Here is a 21801-nt window from a genome sequence, read left to right on the forward strand (position 1 = left end):
TTGGCTATGTTGTAAAAGCTCCTTTCAGTCGTGAGTACTTGGAAATAAGCAAAACTTGCCTATCCAATGAATAAGTTCATCAATAGACTAACACTTTACATGATAAACATGGATACATTGGGTGATATCAGACAATGGGAACTGCATCAGTAGAGCTCTGATTCAATATGATGTGCATAAACAATTATTTTTCTAACTTACATTGACTTTTATTTTTTTTTATAGAAAATGGAGAGGAGGACGTCAAACAACCCAAAGTCTCAATCTACCGTCCAAGCAAACAAGAAGTTGCCGACCATGATCTCGTCTCGTTGGTCTGTGTCGCGAGTGATTTCTTCCCAGAACACGTGAAAATCAAATGGTTTGTGGACGGCGCGGAAAGAATCAATTTATATGAGCCGGTGCCACAAAAAAAGGGCGATTCTTCATACTCCACCAGTAAACGTCTCACGCTGACCACATCGGAATATTACAATCCGGATTCCATATTTAAATGTCAGGCGGCATTTCCAGATGAAAAAAAAATTCAAAGCGCAGAAGTGAAAGGAGAAACAGGTAATTGAAACTGTAACAAGGCTAGAAAATCATATAAAATTAGCACAAAATGCAAAGACCCATAAACTCTGCTGCCTTATGGTAGATTAAAAAAAAATAAAATAAATAAAAAATGATACTAATAATACTAATAATAATAATAATAATAATACAAAATATTATTATTATTTGTATTATTATTTGTATTATTGCTATTATTATAAAAAAATAATCATAATAATACTACTACTAATAAGAAAACTATTGACAATGTTGTTATTGTTATTATTATTATTATTAATATTAATAATATTAATAATACAAAATATAATAATTCAAAAATTATATATAATATTATATATAATATATTATACTATTATTACCAATTTGTATTATTACTATTACAAATAATAATAATAATAATAATAAAAAAACATTATTATTATTAATATTATTATTATTGTTATATATATATATATATATATATATATATATATATATATATAAAATTATATTTATACATAAAATAACAATAATAATAATTATTTGTATTATTATTACTATTATTATTATTAAAATAATCATAATAATAATTATAATAATGCAAAATATTATTTTTGCTATTATTAGTATAACAATAATGATAATAATTATAGTAATAATAATTAAAAATATACAGAATACTCAGGGCAGCATTGGGAATAAAATAAAAGCAGCACAGTCCACTTTTAACCTGGTGACTGATCCTCTTTAAAGCAAAATAATGGTTATTCCGATAATAAATCCAGTTTAGTAAGGAATGAAATAGATATGAAGGAAAGTGCAACATGAGACTATATATAACAGCAAAATAATTCTAATCTCTAAATTTTTTTTTTTTTTTTTCCCAGATTGCAGCATTTCCAAAGGTGAGTGTGAAATCTGCATTTTTTGCTTAAATATTTTTCAATCAACACATACTAGATGTTAATATCTCAATATCTCCCAAAGTTTTACCGCTTCCTTATTTTAGCTCTTGAATTATCCATAATAAATAACTACAATGATGGCTTTGAAAAACAACAATTTGATTTTTCAATACTCTGCCAGGAGACGTTTATGCTATATGTGTCTGTGTGGTCACCCAGTGGTTGTGATGAGAATTGCAGTCTGTTAAGTGGCTTTTGTAGGATGTTTAGGAGCCCACATGTCACTTGGTATCGGCTTAAATCTGGCCGAGTGTCAGGACTACTTTTGACGCTGTTCACACAGCAGAGTCAGACACTCGGGCATTGGCCAGCTGTGCTCTTCTTGATGATTGGTCTAGCAGTAGTTTATTCCTGCTTGCTTGTGGATTACTGCTTGTGTCACATGTTGCAGGAGACCTATCACAGTTGCCTCTGCCCTTTTTAAGATGGTGGAGCCTGTTGTCCCATGCCGACTATAGCTTTATGTGATCCTGATCCTTGTGCTTTGTTATCGAGTAGCTGTGATCGTCTGTGTGCTGTTTGGTGTGTTGTGGGAATACTCTTGGTGTCTGATTTTTTCCTCCCTTCCTTTAGTTTCCTCCTGATCACGTATTGTCTATACCTCTGTGAGTGATTGCTGTGAGTTTGAGTTTTTGTTTTTCCCCTGTCTGTTTATTTGTGTTTGATTGACCACTCCTGTCCTGGCCCTCTACAGGGTGGAGGGAGGGGGCCACACCAGGGTTGTTCAGGAGCTAGGGTTAGGAAGGCGACCCAAACATCCTCACCTTCAGACATACCTTTAAGATCACGGTCAGCGAGGGTTCCCCTGGCCTGAGGGCCAGTTTAGGTGCAAACAAAATTTCTCACGAAAAATGTAATACAAGGAGAGCTCAAAACTGGTTCACAGACTGTCTGTGAACCAGTTTAGGTGCCCCTGTTCCTAGTGATGCCATCACACCCTGTGACACCACACATCTTAATATCCTACTTATGAACGTGGGCCAGACTCTTTCTATAAGGGAGGGATCATAGAAACTTAAAGTTGGTTAAAAACGCCATAAAAAGACATAACATCACCTTTAAAATGTTTTGTGGTGTAAATGCCGCTGTTCTCCAGAATCTGGATTTGTTTTTCTTGTGTCCCTGCTCCTCTCCATTCCTGAGATATGGCCTCCTCTTCTCTATATGTAAATCTAGTTTCTTAAGCAAAGTGGGCGTGGTCATCTACTTTTCTCTGTAAGACCACACCCAGTTGGATAACAAGACTATATATACAGAGTGAAAAAGTGGCCATTTAATAGAAAAGGAGAAGTGCAGGAACAAAAGAATAACAACGCCGGATAGTTATATGATCTAATCCCTGTTTCTCTATTTACAGAGACTTACACCATTCACATCAACCAGGGGAAGATTTCCTACATTATGATTCTCTGCAAAAGTGGCTTGTACGCCATGGTTGTCCTCGCTTTGCTGTGGAGGAAAAAGGTAAGACGGATAAGACGGATTATGATTCTCTGCAAAAGTGGCTTGTACGCCATGGTTGTCCTTGCTTTGTTGTGGAGGAAAAAGGTAAGACGGATAAGACGGATTACGATTCTCTGCTAAAGTGGCTTGTACTCCATGGTTGTCCTCGCTTTGCTCTGGAGGAAGAAGGTAAGATGGATAAGATGGATTATGATTCTCTGCAAAAATGGCTTGTACGCCATGGTTGTCCTCGCTTTGCTGTGGAGGAAGAAGGTAAGATGGATAAGACGGGTTATGATTCTCTGGAAAAGTGGCTTGTACGCCATGGTTGTCCTCGCTTTGTTGTGGAGGAAAAAGGTAAGACGGATAAGATTGGTTACAATTCTCTGGTAAAGTGGCTTGTACGCCATAGTTGTCCATGCTTTGCTGTGGAGGAAGAAGGTAATATGGATAAGACGGATTATGATTCTCTGCAAAAGTGGCTTGTATGCCATGGTTGACCTCCCTTTGTTGTGAAGGAAAAATGTAAGACAGATAAGATGGATTACGATTCTCTGCTAAAGTGGCTTGTACGCCAGGGTTGTCCTCACTTTGTTGTGAAGGAAAAAGGTAAGACGGATAAGATGGATTATGATTCTCTGCTAAAGTGGCTTGTACTCCATGGTTGTCCTCGCTTTGTTGTGAAGGAAAAAGGTAAGACGGATTACGATTCTCTGCAAAAGTGGCTTGTACGCCATGGTTGTCCTCGCTTTGCTGTGAAGGAAGAAGGTAAAACGGATAATGAATATAGGATAAAGTCTATGGCACTGATCAGCCAATCGCACTGTTACCCCAAAACATAGCAACAAATGTATAGCGCTAGAAACTAATAAAAGAGATATACCGACTGCAACTCTTTATATTTTTGATTATTTTTTGGCTTTTCAAATATTTCTTTGTTATATTTATCGCTACTTTTATGACTTTTAGGTTATTGGGAGCTCCTACTAATGGACATTGCTGATGCTTCAAAGCTATGACTAAGCTTCATGGACAAAAGCCCCTGAAGACGTATAAAGCAGAGGAAACGCCGGTGGTGACCGCTCCCTGCAGCAGAGCAGCCGTACTCGTCTATATACCTGTGTATTGTGATATTTGTGTGCAATATGTATCTATTCAGTAATAAATGGCTTCTATATAAATATCAAACTCTCCCATCTGTTCTCTGCGCATGAAGATATAAGTAGTGATGGGCGAATAGTGAAATATTTGGGTTCAGATTCTTTGTGACAAATATTTTTTATTGTTCGTGTATTTGTCACCATAAATTACGAACCAAATGCAAGTCAATGCGAAACTCGAATAATTTTCTGAAGGATCTTGGAAGTTGCTCTGGCAGAAAAACACATTAAAAACTGCATAAAAACGCTTGCGGTTTTGGTGCGTTTTCCTGCCAGGAGATTTAGATTTGGTGCCGAAATGCCTACAAACAAATTATATGCTCACATTGCCTAATCCAGTAATCCGGCATTGACTTGATTCACCTAGGCTACTATGTCAAATTATTTACTTATTTTTACAGTCCATTTCCAGGACCCAGCTACGTAGTGTGAGGGCAACCAATCACACATGCTTTTACAGAGGGTGGGTGGAGGAAGCAGTGCATATTCATAAGGATTAATGAGCAGACCCGGAAGCAGTGTGACAGTCGTGGGAAATTCGCTAAATATAATTCTCCTGCTTTACTGACACACGTCATTTTTTTTCCACTGCGCCTGCCAATCACAGTAATGCCAGTGGCAAAGAGGGCTACAGCATTACTATAATTGGCAGGCAATCTCTGCAGGTTTAATGGCTGAAAAACATGTGCCAAACAGGTGGGGAGGAAACTCGAAACACATCTGCAGGTTTTTCCCTCTGCTCTCTATATAGACACATCTGCAGGTTTTTCCCTCTGCTCTCTGTATAGACACATCTGCAGGTTTTTCCTTCGGCTCTCTTTATAGACACATCTGCATGTTTTTCCCTCCGCTCTCTATAGATACATCTGCAGGTTTTTCCCTCCACTCTCTATACAGCCACATCTGCAGGTTTTCCCCTCCGCTCTCTATATAGACACATCTGCAGGTTTTTCCCTCCGCTCTCTATATAGACACATCTGCAGATTTTTCCCTCCGCTCTCTATATAGATACATCTGCAGATCTTTCCCTCCACTCTCTATAAAGACACATCTGCAGGTTTATCCCTCCGCTCTCTATAAAGACACATCTGCAGGTTTTCCCCTCCACTCTCTATAAAGACACATCTGCAGGTTTTTCCCTCCGCTCTATATATAGACACATCTGCAGGTTTCTCCCTTCGCTCTCTATAGACATATCTGCAGGTTTTTCCCTCCACTCTCTATACAGACACATCTGCAAGTTTTTACCTCCGCTCTCTATATAGACACATCTGCAGATATTTCCCTCCGCTCTCAATAAAGACACATCTGCAGGTTTATCCTTCCGCTCTCTGTAAAGACACATCTGAAGGTTTTTCCCTCCGCTCTCTATAAAGACACATCTGCAGGTTTTCCCTCCGCTCTCTATAAAGACACATCTGCAGGTTTTGACCTCCGCTCTCTATAAAGACACATCTGCAGGTTTTCCCCTCCACTCTCTATAAAGACACATCTGCAGGTTTTTCCCTCCGCTCTATATATAGACACATCTGCAGGTTTCTCCCTTCGCTCTCTATAGACATATCTGCAGGTTTTTCCCTCCACTCTCTATACAGACACATCTGCAAGTTTTTACCTCCGCTCTCTATATAGACACATCTGCAGATATTTCCCTCCGCTCTCAATAAAGACACATCTGCAGGTTTATCCTTCCGCTCTCTGTAAAGACACATCTGAAGGTTTTTCCCTCCGCTCTCTATAAAGACACATCTGCAGGTTTTCCCTCCGCTCTCTATAAAGACACATCTGCAGGTTTTGACCTCCGCTCTCTATAAAGACACATCTGCAGGTTTTCCCCTCCGCTCTCTATAGACACATCTGCAGGTTTTCCCTCTGCTCTCTATAAAGACACATCTGCAGGTTTTCTCCTCCACTCTCTATAAAGACACATCTGCAGGTTTCTCCCTCTGCTCTCTATAGACATATCTGCAGGTTTTCCCTTTTAAACACACATCTGCAGATGTGTCTTTATAGAGTTATAGAAATACCTGAAAACATTCTCTCTCATTATTCTTACATTTGGCAAATAGAAATAATTTTGGTTCCTAATTGACCTAAAACAGGAAAGGTTTATTCTTATTTCATGTCAGATAGTGAGAAAAACCTGCAGATGTGTCTTTATAGAGAGCGGGGGAAAACTTTTGGTTTCAACTGTATTAAACCACAGAGCTGCACTCACTATTCTGCTGGTGCAATCACTGTGTACATACATTACATTACTGATCCTGAGTTACATCCTGTATTATACTCCAGAGCTGCACTCACTATTCTGCTGGTGCAGTCACTGTGTACATACATTACTGATCCTGAGTTACATCCTGTATTATCCTCCAGAGCTGCATTCACTATTCTGTTGGTGTAGTCACTGTGTACATACATTACATTACTGATCCTGAATTACCTCCTGTATTACTGTATACTCCAGAGCTGCACTCACTATTCTGCTGGTGCAGTCACTGTGTACATATATTGTTATGTCCTGCATTATAATTATTATTATGCATTATACATATACAGTCATATGAAAAAGTTTGGGCACCCCTATTAATGTTAACCTTTTTTCTTTATAACAATTTGGGTTTTTGCTATTTCAGGTTCATATATCTAATAACTGATGGACTGAGTAATATTTCTGGATTGAAATGAGGTTTATTGTACTAACAGAAAATGTACAATCCGCATTTAAACAAAATTTGACCAGTGCAAAAGTATGGGCACCCTTATCAATTTCTTGATTTGAACACTCCTAACTACTTTTTACTGACTTACTAAAGCACTAAATTGGTTTTGTAACCTCATTGAGCTTTGCACTTCATAGGCCGGTGTATCCAATCATGAGAAAAGGTATTTAAGGTGGCCACTTGCAAGTTGTTCTCCTATTTGAATCTCCTATGAAGAGTGGCATCATGGGCTCCTCAAAACAACTCTCAAATGATCTGAAAACAAAGATTATTCAACATAGTGGTTCAGGGGAAGGATATAAAACGTTGTCTCAGAGATTTAAACTATCAGTTTCCACTGTGAGGAACATAGTAAGGAAATGGAAGAACACAGGTACAGTTCTTGTTAAGCCCAGAAGTGTCAGGCCAAGAAAAATATCAGAAAGGCAGAGAAGAAGAATGGTGAGAACAGTCAAGGACAATCCACAGACCACCTCCAAAGACCTGCAGCATCATCTTGCTGCAGATGGGGTCACTGTGCATCGGTCAACAATACAGCGCACCTTGCACAAGAAGAAGCTGTATGGGAGAGTGATGCGAAAGAAGCCGTTTCTGCAAGCACGCCACAAACAGAGTCGCCTGAGGTATGCAAAAGCACATTTGGACAAGCCAGTTACATTTGGAAGAAGGTCCTGTGGACTGATGAAACAAAGATTGAGTTGTTTGGTCATACAAAAAGGTGTTATGCATGGAGGCAAAAAACCACGGCATTCCAAGAAAAGCACTTGCTACCCACAGTAAAATTTGGTGGAGGTTCCATCATGCTTTGGGGCTGTGTGGCCAATGCCGGCACCGGGAATCTTGTTAAAGTTGAGGGTCGCATGGATTCAACTCAGTATCAGCAGATTCTTGACAATAATGTGCAAGAATCAGTGACGAAGTTGAAGTTACGCAGGGGATGGATATTTCAGCAAGACAATGATCCAAAACACCGCTCCAAATCTACTCAGGCATTCATGCAGAGGAACAATTACAATGTTCTGGAATGGCCAGCCCAAACTTTTTCATATGACTGTATTTATAGTGGTGTAACTAAAGTTCGATGGACCCCTGTGCAAAATGTGGTCCTGGTCCCCCCTGTCCCCACCTCCTCATGGAACAATATTTATGTTCACACTTGGCTCTTTTCCTCAGCACCCAGCTTTCCATATTCTGATATCCATCTTGTCCTTAGCACCCAGCTTTCCCATGCTCTGCTATACATCTTTCCTTCAGCACCCAGCTTGCCCTTGATATTAGAGCATGGGAAAGTTGGGTGCTGATGAAAGATGTATAGCAAAACAAGGGAAAGTTGAGTATTGAGAGAAAGATGTATAACAGAACATGGGAAAGCTGGGTGCTGAGGGAAAGATGTATAACAGAACATGGGAAAGCTGGGTGCTGAGGCAAAGAGCCTCAATCTCTCAGCACCCTGCTTTCTCATCCCATGCTTGTATCTTTGTCCCCTATCCTGGTATATAGTCCCATCCTTTTTTTTTTTTTTTGCTGTACATTATATTTGTGCTATAAATAACATTATTGTAAAGTTAGAGGAAAAAGCCACCGCAGCTTCTCATCCCAGAGAGTCCATACTGTATAACAAATATTCCAACCAAATCACGAATATATTGCAACGTAGATGTAGGAAGCCAGCACGAAACAGCAGACAAGTCACAAAGCTACAATTATGCTGGTTACTTTCATAAAATATTATACTGTAGCCTGTTAATATATGGCTCCCACTATCCCTCCAAATTGTATACTGGCCCCCACACAGCCCTCCACACATTATGATAGACCCCACAGAAACCTTCACACTGTATATATGTTGCATACAGTAGATAAAGTATAAAGGCTCCCTCATAGCTCTCCAAATAATATGATGGACCCCACAAACCCTTCCATATAGTATATTGTGCTCCCCCATAGTCCACCATAAAGTATAATGGGCCCCATATTGTCCTCCATATTGTCTAATGCACCCTATAGTCCTCCATGTGTTAAAATTCACCCCCCCTCTATTTATCCATATATTATAATGCATCCCCATAGTCCTCCTTATATTATAATGCATCCCCCATAGTCCACCATATATTATAATCCATCACCATAGTCCTTCATATCATATAGTGCATCTAATAGTTTACTGCACTTTTCATAGTCCTCCATGTACTATAATGCACACCATATTCCTCCATATAATATAATGCAGCCCCCATAGTCCTCCATATAGTATTAGGCAGGCTCTATGTTCCTCCATATAGTATTATACAGGCCCTATATTTTCCTCCAAATAGTTTTATGCAGACTGCATAGGCCTCCATATAGTATTATGCAACCCCCAAATGCCTCCATATAGTATTATGCAGCCAATATGTAGTAGTATGCAACTCTTATATTCGTACATATAGTGGTATGCATCCCCCATATAGTATTATGCAGCCCCATTATGCAGCCCCCATATAGTAGCATGCAGCCCCTATATAGTAGTATGCAACCCTTATATGCTTTCATATAGTAGTATACAGCCTCATATTTCACCATATAGTATTATGCAACCCCGATATAGTAGTATGCAACCCCCATATAGTAGTATGCAGGACTTATATTCCTCCATATAGTAGTATACAGCCCACATATTCCACCATATAGTATTATGAGGCCCCCATGTAGTAGTATGCAGCCCTTATATTCCTCCATATAGTAGTATGCAGACCCCATATTCCACCATATAGTATTATGCAGCCCCATTATGCAGCCCCCATATAGTAGCATGCAGCCCCTATATAGTAGTATGCAACCCTTATATTCTTCCATATAGTACAATAAACAAGAGCACTAGGAGTATTAGTGCAAAAGTAGACATTTATTATGGATATCAATAAATAACAACAAGTAAGACAAAGGACGTTTTATAAGCAAGGTTGAGGGAATAAATACCTGGGTCCCACAGACCACACTAAAGAGCCTTATGTGGAATCAATATATAGGGGCTTGATCAGGTTAATCTACAGGTAATCTGAATAAATATACAATTGTGTAAGGTACTGAATCACATAGATCCCAGTAACAAAGTAAAAATAGTAGATCCTGTAAGCCAAGCTTCATTTCACAAAGGCTCCCATATTAGTACATGTGGTTACTAGGTTAAGTAGGTACATACAGGGTATACATAGAGTCCTATCACTCAATCAGTAGTGGCAGATCTATGTTTGCAGTTTAAGGTTTGCAAAGTAACCATTACATTTCCACAAGGTAGGGTGGCAGAGTGCTTACCTAGGTACAGTGGTGGTGCAGGGGAGCCAGGCCAGACCAGAGGGGACCTCCGACGGCCGTTTCGCGGTTGACACCGCTTCTTCCGGGAGGAATCTATTCATATGTCGTTTAATAACCCATTTTGGTGGTTTCTCCCCATCCTATTTCAGTGTCATGTACATTCTTGACCTTATTGTAATAATAATATTAGTAATTACACTTTGTATTCTTTTCCCCCCCGTTTAAATATTATTAATATACACACTCTAATACTGTCCTTCCTTTTGAAGTTGGCAAGGCAAATTAAGGAATGCCCTCATTAATCCAAGTTATGATCTCCACAGGTGCCATTTTTCCATTTTGAGTGACTGTCACGCTTATTGGTGGTGACGCGTCCCCCCCTGAGCTTGTTGACAGACTGACTTGATGACGTATGCCTCCTGTGGGAATCTATTTGGGTTATGTGTTTCTTTAAACACATATGTGTATACACATAAAAGCTGCGTTGAATGCATTCCTTTTTGCCTTTCCTATTCCGACATCAGGGGGGGCGCGGCCAGTGTGTGGCGTCCATTGGACTTTTTGGTACCGTACGGGTGCCTCTTGGTCCAAGTTGGCGTCTCGCTTTTTCTGCGTCCCTCCTGTTGCCTGGGAGCTGTGACGCCGCGCTCTCCCCAGCGTGTCCTGCGCATGCGCACTAGTGCGCGGTTCGGGATTACGCTGTGCGGTTGCGCTGGCGTCCCTGACTCCCTTGGCATCCGGTCACGTGATTTATATCACGTGACCCGGTGTCGGACATTCAAAAGGACGGCGCGTTCCCCTTACACCGCACTCATTCCTCCCGGAAGAAGCGGTGTCAACCGCGAAACGGCCGTCGGAGGTCCCCTCTGGTCTGGCCTGGCTCCCCTGCACCACCACTGTACCTAGGTAAGCACTCTGCCACCCTACCTTGTGGAAATGTAATGGTTACTTTGCAAACCTTAAACTGCAAACATAGATCTGCCACTACTGATTGAGTGATAGGACTCTATGTATACCCTGTATGTACCTACTTAACCTAGTAACCACATGTACTAATATGGGAGCCTTTGTGAAATCAAGCTTGGCTTACAGGATCTACTATTTTTACTTTGTTACTGGGATCTATGTGATTCAGTACCTTACACAATTGTATATTTATTCAGATTACCTGTAGATTAACCTGATCAAGCCCCTATATATTGATTCCACATAAGGCTCTTTAGTGTGGTCTGTGGGACCCAGGTATTTATTCCCTCAACCTTGCTTATAAAACGTCCTTTGTCTTACTTGTTGTTATTTATTGATATCCATAATAAATTTCTACTTTTGCACTAATACTCCTAGTGCTCTTGTTTATTGAATTGTTCCTGGAGTGTGCTGTCTCGGGGTTACACTGGAGGGTTAACATTATACCCGGTCCGGTGTCGCCCATAATGAGACTCTAAGCTATAACCATGAGGCTCTTTGTTTGGATTCTTCCATATAGTAGTATGCAGCCCTCATATTTCACCATATAGTATTATGCAGCCCCGATATAGTAGTATGCAACCCCCATATAGTAGTATGCAGCCCTTATATTCCTCCATATAATAGTATATAGCCCCCATATTCCAGCATATAGTATTATGAGGCCCCCATATAGTAGTATGCAGCCCTTATATTCCTCCATATAGTAGTATACAGACCCCATATTCCACCATATAGTATTATGCAGCCTTAATATTGCACCATATAGTACTATGCAGCCCTCACATAGTAATATGTAGCCCTTATATTCCTCCATGTAGTAGTATGCAACCCCATATTCCACCATATAGTATTAGGCAGCCCCTATTTTACACCATATAGTATTATAGAGCCCTCATATAGTAGTATGCAGCTCTTATATTCCTCCATATAGTAGTATGCGCAGCCCCCATTTTCCACCATATAGTATTATGCAGCCATCATATTGTAGTATGTAGCTCTTATATTTCTCTATATAGTAGTATTAAACCCCCATATTCCAACATATAGTATTATGCAGCCATCATATTGTAGTATGTAGCTCTTATATTTCTCTATATAGTACTATTAAACCCCCATATTCCAACATATAGTATTATGCAGCCCCCATATTCCACCACATAGTTTTATGCAACCTCCATATAGCAGTATACAGCCCTTATATTCCTCCATATCATAGTATGCAGCCCTCATATTCCACCATATAGTATTATGCAACCCACATATAGTAGTATGCAGTTCTTATATTCCTCCAAATAGTAGTATGCAGCCACAATATTCCACGATATAGTATTATGCAGCTCCCATATAGTAGTATGCAGCCTCCTTATTCCTACATATAGTATTATGCAGCCCCCATATAGTATTGTGTAGACCTCTTATGCCTCCATATAGTAGTGCGCAGCCCCCATATTGTTTAATGCACCCCCATACTCCTCTGGCCACCGGGATTAAATGCATAAATACTTCTCCTCACTCCATTGCTCCGGTCTCCTCAGTGTGTCCACTATTCTGCCGCTCTGCACATCTTAGCACAGCGGCGCGCAGTAGTGACATCATCGTTTTCCGATTTGCTGACACGTAAAAGCACCGCAGACACAGCTGGAGAATGATGAGAGAGGGAGCGCTCCGTTCCCTCTCTCATCATTGATTTCAATTATATCGGCCCTGGATCTCGAGTTGCAACCACGGGGAGACTTGGTAAGTACTGCTTTAACCCTTTTTCTTTCTCTTTTTATTTTTTTTACAGTTGCCAATCACAGCCATGCCAATATTTGACGTGGCTATGATGGGCAGGGTGCGAATGTTTTTTGCCATTCAAACATTTACCGATTCTTGGCAAGATCACCAACTTTTGTGGTAAATGTTTGGATGCCCGATCCCGATCCGGCCAAAGATTTTAACATTTTCAATCTTTGCTGATCAGGATCGCTCATCTCTAGTCTCAATCTATCAAGGGCATTTGTTTGTGGCACCTGGCTGCTATTACCCTCTCAATTCTTATGGAAGCTGTAAGGGGGTACTTAATTTTTAGTAATTTTTTAGATGTTTAGTAAATAAATAATGACACGCTGTCCATTGTCATGCATTGTTTATCTGGATTTGCATTTACCTAATTTTAAGACCTTCCAAGCACCAGATGGTTTTCTTTACTACCTTCTGATATTTAAAACTATAGAATTCAATGTGGGTGTACTTATTTTTCTTATGACTGTATATATATAAATATATATATATATATATATATGAGAGAGAGAGTTTACTAATAACTGTGCGGTGTGGGTGCACATCTCGCCTCGAGCTGTGGACCTGAGTCTCGGGTGTAGGCGCCTTCCTGAACCTGTGGGTGACTTACAGGAAGCAGAGCTCATTTCTTATTATAAATGCGGAGACCTCATTTCATCCGCAGCTTTGTAAAAAAATAACTGACACGGAAATCACACGCTCAATATTCTCACCCACAGAACCCACACGGCAAGAAAAAAACATCTGCTGTCATGGGCGGAAGCTGCAGGTGTACGGGAGGCAGCGGCACCGGCCCAGACTGTTACTACAAGTCATTATCTCTCGCGGAAGTAACGTTTTACCACTATCAACATCTGACATATACATTCTCTGCAGATTTATTCTACAAGTGATGGAATTTTCCACTTTCAGATGAGTCTTTGTGTAGAAGTCAACTCCGCCTGGATCATGTCGGAAAAAAAATGTGCAAAATGGAACTAATGAGAAAGTAATGAGTAAGATGCATCAAGCAAAATAGTCAATTGGAGACACTAATGTCCAATTTCCTAAACTTCCAGAAGTCCCATCTTTGAAGCTGAAGTTTTTTTATTCGATAAGCGATACCCTTAGCTTTGCCCAGCCTTTCTTTGTGAGCCCACACAGAAAAAGCATCCCTAGTCATACCTTTTGGGGTTTCCTGCTAATATGGTACCCCATTAATGGCCTCTATAAATTATGGTGCCTTCCAAAAGAGTAGGAATGTTACAAAACAGCCCCCACTCAAATACAGTATAATACCCCCAAAATGCTATTTCATTGTATGATCCCACACAGTGCCCACCACATGATGAGTTGCCCCAAAACACTTTACCACAAAAAAGATGCCACCTGTAATTGCATCCATACTATATTATGCCCCTACATTCCCTCACAAATTATAATGCTCCCATAGTGCCCCCACATAGTAAGATGCAACCACAAGTGACCATGCCACCCACAGTGGACCCACATAACATGAAGCTCTTCTAATGCCACCACTTTTAGTATGATGACTAGAGATGAGAGAACCTTGGTTTGAGAGAAGGCTCGGTTCGCCAAGCCCAACTGAACAAACGCTACGTTCACCAAACCGTTTGCCGAACCAAACTTCGAACCTTTATTGAACCTTTTCGAACCCCAGGTCAAACTAAGGCAGAGAAAACACTTTTAGGGTGCTCGAAAAGCTTTCAAAGCAGCAAAAATACATTTTACAGTGCAGCACCACTGTTTTGGCATAGCCATTAGCTTCATAGACTATTTATCTAAGAAATATAGAGGTGGATAAGAGACAGGTGTAGGGCTGGTGCTCCCACACCCCTGCCAGTACAGACAAGACCCAACTTGGAAACCCATCCTGGAGTCTTGATATTTAAAAACATTTCAGGCAGACAGCAGGACAGTGGCTTTAATTCCCCCCCCCCCATTTCTCCATAGTGTGTTTGCACAGCAGGGAGGTATGGTCCATGCAACACTCAGGATGTGGCCTGGCATTTGCATTTTAAATAGTGAGCACACAGCAACCGTGCCCTCTGCAGCAGCGAATCCAAGCTGGAAGAGTGCCCTAGAAATTTCTTTACAGCCAGGTTGAGGACCTGAGCCATGCAGTGCACATGTGATATCGCCCAGGCGTAGTGCCGCAACCAGGTTTACACCGTTATCGCACACGGCCTTCCCTGGCTCCAGGTTCACTCGAGACAGCCATTGATCAAACTCGGCCTGAATAATGACCCACAACTCTGCAGCTGTGTGACTGTGTTCTCTGATGCATATTAATTCAAGCACTGTTTGATTGCGTTGACTTACACACAGAATGTGGCCTGGCATTTTCATTTTAAAAATCAAGAGATGCATGAGTGACAGGCGTAGGCCTCTTGCTCCCAGAACCCTGGAACTACAGACAAAACACAATTTGGAGACCCTGCTTGGAGTCTCCACATTCCCAAAAATTAAAGGGAAGGTGTCGCATTTTTTTATTTTTGTATTAATAATAGTGATTATGAAATCCAGTATTTTTAATACAAAATTAAACTCACTGTTTACTTAGTTTTTATTTAATACTAGTTTTACTGAAGCACTGGGGGCGGCCATCTTGGATTTGCTGTGTGTACTGTGTGTAACGACAGCTACTCACCTCCTTTATGGCAGCCCTCTGTGCATTCACTCTGATGGTCGGACTCCGACCCTATACTTAATACAGGAAAGCTCCCTGCTGTCAAATGGATGCGCCCCCTGGGCTGTCCAGATTACAGCAGAGGGAATAGATCGGCGTTTCCCTCCTTGTCAGAGTACTCAGGGCATCAGAGCCTGGCTGCTGGCAAGAACTAATGAAACTGTCCCATTGCTTTGAGTGTTCCCTGCCTCTGTTGGACCTGGTGCGTTTCTCCTTCATCTCTACTCCTTGGTTGTCCAAGGAACTATGACCTCTGCTGCCAGCGTTGTTAGATGGGATTTTGTGACTAATTGTTCAACTAGGGTCTTCTAGTATTGCACCATTTTACTAGCCCTCCTTGCCACAGGAAGAAGAGATGGAAAGAACAGAGTCTTTATATGTTAGGAAGCCAAGGCAGGAGAAGAACAGAACCTTGATGCTTTAGGAGTGTGTGTCAGGTGGAGAACAGATCTCCAATGTGTTAGGAATCCCGGGCAGGAGGGGAACAGAGTCTTCATGTGTTAGGAGTCCACGTCAGGTGGAGAACAGAGTCTCCATGTTTTAGTAATTCTGGACAGGTGGAGAGCATAATCTCCATGTGTTATGAGTCTCTGGGAGGTGAAGAGCAGAGTCACCATGTGTTAGAAGTCTTGGCCACATGGAGAACAGAGTCTCCATGTGTTGGGTATCTATGACAGCTGGACAGGAGAATCTTCATGTGTTAGGAGTCCGGGGCAGGTGGAAAAGAGAGTCTTCATGTATTACGAGTTTGTGGCAGGTAGAGATCAGAGTCTTCATTTGCTGGAATTCTATGGCAGCTGGACAGGAGAATCTTCATGTGTTAGGAGTCTGGGGCAGGTGGAGAACAGAGTCTTCATCTATTATGAGTCTGTGGCAGCTGGAGAACAGAGTCTTCATCTACTATGAGTCCATGGGCAGGCGTAGAACAGAGACTTCATCTATTATGAGTCCATGGGCAGGTGGAGAACAGAGTCTTCATCTATTATGACTCCACGGGCAGGTGGAGAACAGAGTCTTCATCTATGATGAGTCCATGGGCAGGTGGAGAACAGAGTCTTCATCTATGATGAGTCCATGGGCAGGTGGAGAATGGAGTCTTCATCTATGATGAGTCCATGGCAGGTGGAGAACGGAGTCTTCATCTATTATGAGTCTATAGGCAGGTGGAGAACAGAGTCTTCATCTATGATGAATCCATAGGCAGGTGGAGAGAACAGAGTCTTCATCTATTATGAGTCCATGGGCAGATGGAGAACAGAGTCTTCATCTATTATGAATCCATGGGCAGGTGGAGAGAACAGAGTCTTCATCTATTATGAGTTTATGGGCAGGTGGAGAACAGAGTCTTCATCTATTATGAGTCCATGGCAGGTGGAGAACAGAGTCTTCATCTATTATGAGTCCATGGGCAGGTGGAGAGAACAGAGTCTTCATCTATGATGAATCCATGGGCAGGTGGAGAACAGAGTCTTCATCTATTATGAGTCCATGGCAGGTGGAGAACAGAGTCTTCATCTATTATGAGTCCATGGCAGGTGGAGAACAGAGTCTTCATCTATTATGAGTCCATGGCAGGTGGAGAACAGAGTCTTCATCTATGATGAGTCCATGGCAGGTGGAGAACAGAGTCTTCATCTATGATGAGTCCATGGCAGGTGGAGAACAGAGTCTTCATCTATGATGAGTCCATGGCAGGTGGAGAACAGAGTCTTCATCTATGACGAGTCCATGGGCAGGTGGAGAACAGAGTCTTCATCTATTATGAGTCCATGGCAGGTGGAGAGCAGAGACTTCATCTATTATGAGTCTATGGGCAGGTGGAGAACAGAGTCTTCATCTATGATGAATCCATGGGCAGGTGGAGAACAGAGTCTTCATCTATGATGAATCCATGGGCAGGTGGAGAGAACAGAGTCTTCATCTATGATGAATCCATGGGCAGGTGGAGAACAGAGTCTTCATCTATGATGAGTCCATGGCAGGTGGAGAACAGAGTCTTCATCTATGATGAGTCCATGGCAGGTGAAAAGCAGTCTCCTTGTTATTAACTCACCACGTCTACAAATAAACCTTTTCAGAGTTCTTGCTGTAGACCAGAGTTTTGGGTGACTGAGTACAGAGTATTGTGCCTCTCTGAGACTATCATAAGGTTTATCTGCCCCATTATATTGTAACTATCAGGTTAGTTTTACAACTTATCTGTGACTTTTCTATTGGAGTTATAAGACTATGTTATCTGGTACGACACATAACTCCCTCTCGTACGGCCTCTTAAGGACCTGAATGGAGTTATCAGAATAAAGCGACTCACAGAGCCATACACTTGGGATCATGAATGACAATGACTGGATTGAGGTTTCTTACCAGAAGAGATGCTTCACAGTCTACAAAACATCCATACAGAACATGGATTGTCCACAACTACATTTGGTGCTATAATAGAATGCAAAGGACGGTCACACGGAATTTTGCACAAACTCCACCAACTGTCATGGCGGCATTGGACTCTGTTCAGATTGCAGATTCTGACACTACACTCGATGGTTTGTCTGGTATCAATACGGGCAGACTTGGGCGTCGACCTGCTGTGTTCTGATTCATAGGCAGGCTAGCAAGAGTCAATCTCTGCGACTCTGCTTGCTCCTTTAATCACATGTTGTGGGAAGACCTATCACATCTCCTTCCCTCCTATTTATACTGGTGGAATCCTTCTACCCATGCCAGCTATAGTTTATGCTATGATGGTCTGTGAGCTGTGGTGTCCCAGACACTGGTGAAAGTTGTGCTTTTTGCTTGGCGCGGTTGTGGAGTTTACCCCTGTTGTTTTGTATTTCCTTCCTGCTCTTGTGTTCCTCCTGAATCTCTTATTGTCTTATCATGTGTGTGCGTGTGTTGTGACAGAGCTTTGATTTTTTTTTCCCTTGTCTGTCTTTTTCTATGGTTTCATCACACTCCTGTCCTGTCCTTCCGAGGGTGGAGGAGGAGGGGGAAATAGATCAAGACTGGTCAGGAGCACGGCCAGGAAGGAGACTCATAAAGATTAGGACCCTGAAGGAGACTCAGGTCTCTCCACCATTAGGAGTATCCCTGAGATTAGGGATAGCATAGGGTCCTCTACCTTGAAGGACAACTTAGGAGGAGCCTCAGTTACCCACTATCCCAAAGTCATTATGACAAGGACATACAGCAACTTTAATAGAGTCTAATATGTTATTACAGAAAAAAAAATCATGAATAATAAATTCTAGTTTCAAGTTATTGCTTCAGGATCACCTCCAATGAGGTTCTCTCCTGCTGGATTTGTGGTGTCCATTATTGTATCAAAGTATCAAAATCCAGGCTCACTGGGGATGTTATCTACCCCCCCCCCCATATCATCCCACATGGTATTCTACATATTCTGCATATAACAAAAGGTAAGTACTGCCTGATGCAGTCATATCTGGGTCTGGAGGAAATAACAATACTTGTCTTTGGGCCTCGCTCCCAGGTGTGAGATTGTAGAGGTGTATATTTGGGTCACAGTTAATGTGCGGTGACGTACTGCAATACACCTCACCCAGCTGAGAGCAGCCGCCACATCCGACATCTCTGCCCCTCGTGCTCCGGGCTGGGTCGAGTCTCATATAATGTGGTTTATAGCAGGTGTAGAAAAATAAACCGGTATCGGTACAGGTATAGAACAAAACCCAGCACAGCACACAGCGACCCCCGACATGTTTATTGTTCATGTGTGATTGCTACATTGTAACAATGATAAACAATAATAATAAACCAGATAACAATGTAACAGTTCAGTAACTGAGGCCAGACGTGCAATTTAAGGGGAACAGTCCTATATGGAGCCAGGAGCTTAAAGGGGCCCAGTTGTCCCTTTGTTGTACATGAGCCTCCTGTATTATGATGGCACGTCATGGTGGCAGAGCAGCCTCTTATTCCTACTGGGACTGCACTTAAAGGGGCTGTCTAGTTAAAACAAGTAGTTATCACCTATCTACATCCATACCAACTGGTGGGAACTGCACCGATCAGCAGAATGGGGAACTTGTATCCCCATTAGATAGGAGCGGCATTGCGAATGCTTGACTTCTGCCTTATTCTCCTTGGAGCTGCCGAGCACTCAGCTTCTTCCAGCAGCTCCATAGAGGATGAATGGAGTGGCACCTTGGTGTATGACTGGTCACGACCTTTTGTAAAGGGGATTCATGTTCTCTGTACTGATGATCGGTGCAGCACCCAGAGGTAGTGCGACACCAACAATCAGCGAGTTATCACCTCCACAAGCCCTTAATGAGTATTGGTAGGTTGGATATGACCGCCATCAGGGCATTACTGTCCTTACAAGTGTAAAGGAGGGGGCCCGGGCCCCATCATAGCTGCAGCCTGAAAATATGGCAGCAACAGATAGGGCTGGCCTTGTTGCTTCAGCCACTGTAAGCTGAGTGTGCTCTACCACATGGCTAATTTGCATGTCATGCACTTCCAGACATGTCACTTGCAAATTAGCCATGTGGTGGCACCAGGGGGAGTGGGGCAGAGCAGTGCGTGTCATTGCACGACCCAGCGTGCAGCAGCGTGATGAGGTCATCCTGCTGCGGCCTCATCACACTGCTGTAGGCAATGAGGAGCTGCGGAGGTGACAAGGACATAGCAGGGAATGGTATGCACTCCATGCAGGAACTGAAGATTATATGTCCCTAACATTTACTGGGGAGGAAAGGAAAGGTGCATGGGGCAAAGTGTTACTATGAGGGCGCATTATAGGGCTATAGGTGAAATTTTGAAAGGAGCACATTATTATGAGATTATACAGAGTGGCAGTGTGTGTGGGGATATTATACATAGAAGTGTGTGTGGGATATTATACAGAAAGGCAGTGTGCGGGGGTGTATTATACAAAGGGGTAGTGTGTGGGGGTATATTGTACAGAGGAGTACTGTGTGTGGGTAAAATACAGAGGGGCAGTGTGTGGGGGATTTTATACAGACGGGCAGTTTGTGGGGGATATTATACAGAGGGGCAGTATATGGTGGATATTGTACAGAGGTACAGTGTGTGTGGGTAAATTATACAGAGGGGAGTGTGTGGGAGAATAATGTTCAGAGGGGGAGTGTGTGTGGGAAGATATTATGCAGAGGAGCAGTGTGTGAGGGGATATTATAGAGAGGGGCAGTGAGTGGTGGCCATTATACAGAGGGGAAGTATGTGTGTGGATATTATACAGAGGGGCAGTGTGTGGGGGTAGATTATGCAGAGGGGAAGTGTGTGGGGGTATGTTATACAGAGAGGCCATGTACGAGGGATATTATACAGATGGGCAGTGTGTGGAGGGGTATATTATACAGATGGGCAGTGTGTGAGGGTATATTATACAGAGAGGTAGTGTGTGTGGGGGTATATTATACAGAGGGGCAGTGTATGCGGAGGTGTATTATACAGAAAAGCAGTATTTGGGGGGCATGGTATAGAGAATGGCAGTGCATATGGGATATCACTTATTTCTGCAGATTGACGTGACTTTTGAAGACTCTTATGATGCACGATGTATCAATTCTTCAGTGTTCCATTAACCCCTCGATCACCACTATCATGAAGTTTAGTCCTTTTTAGAACATCCCACTCCATGATATGGTGCGTGTCATTTTGAGATGGTTTATTGAATTCTGAAAGAAAAAAAAAGAAAAAAGAAAAGGTTAAAACTGAAAGATATCTGTTTGATAAACACTTAAAGCTGCTTTACATGCAGCGACATCGCTAGCGATCGCACCCGCCCCCGTCGTTTGTGCGTCACGGGCAAATCGCTGCCCATGGCGTACAATATCGCTAGTACCCATCACACGCACATACCTTCCTAGCAATGTCGCTGTGGGCGGTGAACAAACTCTTTTCTAAGGGGGCGGTTCGTGCGCCGTCACAGCGACGTCACACAGCGGCCACCAATAGAAGCGGAGGGGCGGAGAGCAGCTGTATTAACGACACGCCCACCTCGTTGCCGATGGACGCAGGTACGCTGTTGTTCGTCGTTCCTGGGGTGTCACACGTAGCGATGTGTGCTGCCTCAGGAATGACGAACAACCTGCGTACCAAACGAGCCACGATATTTGGGAAATGAACGACGTGTCAACAATCAACGATTTTGGTGAGTATTCGGATCGTTAGCGGTCCCTCGTAGGTGTCAAATGCAACGGCGGACGGATATGCGTCACGAATTCCGTGACCCCAGCGACATCTCGTTAGCGATG

The sequence above is a fragment of the Anomaloglossus baeobatrachus genome, chromosome 5, assembly GCF_048569485.1.
Source record: "Anomaloglossus baeobatrachus isolate aAnoBae1 chromosome 5, aAnoBae1.hap1, whole genome shotgun sequence".
NCBI classification, from domain to species: domain Eukaryota; kingdom Metazoa; phylum Chordata; class Amphibia; order Anura; family Aromobatidae; genus Anomaloglossus; species Anomaloglossus baeobatrachus.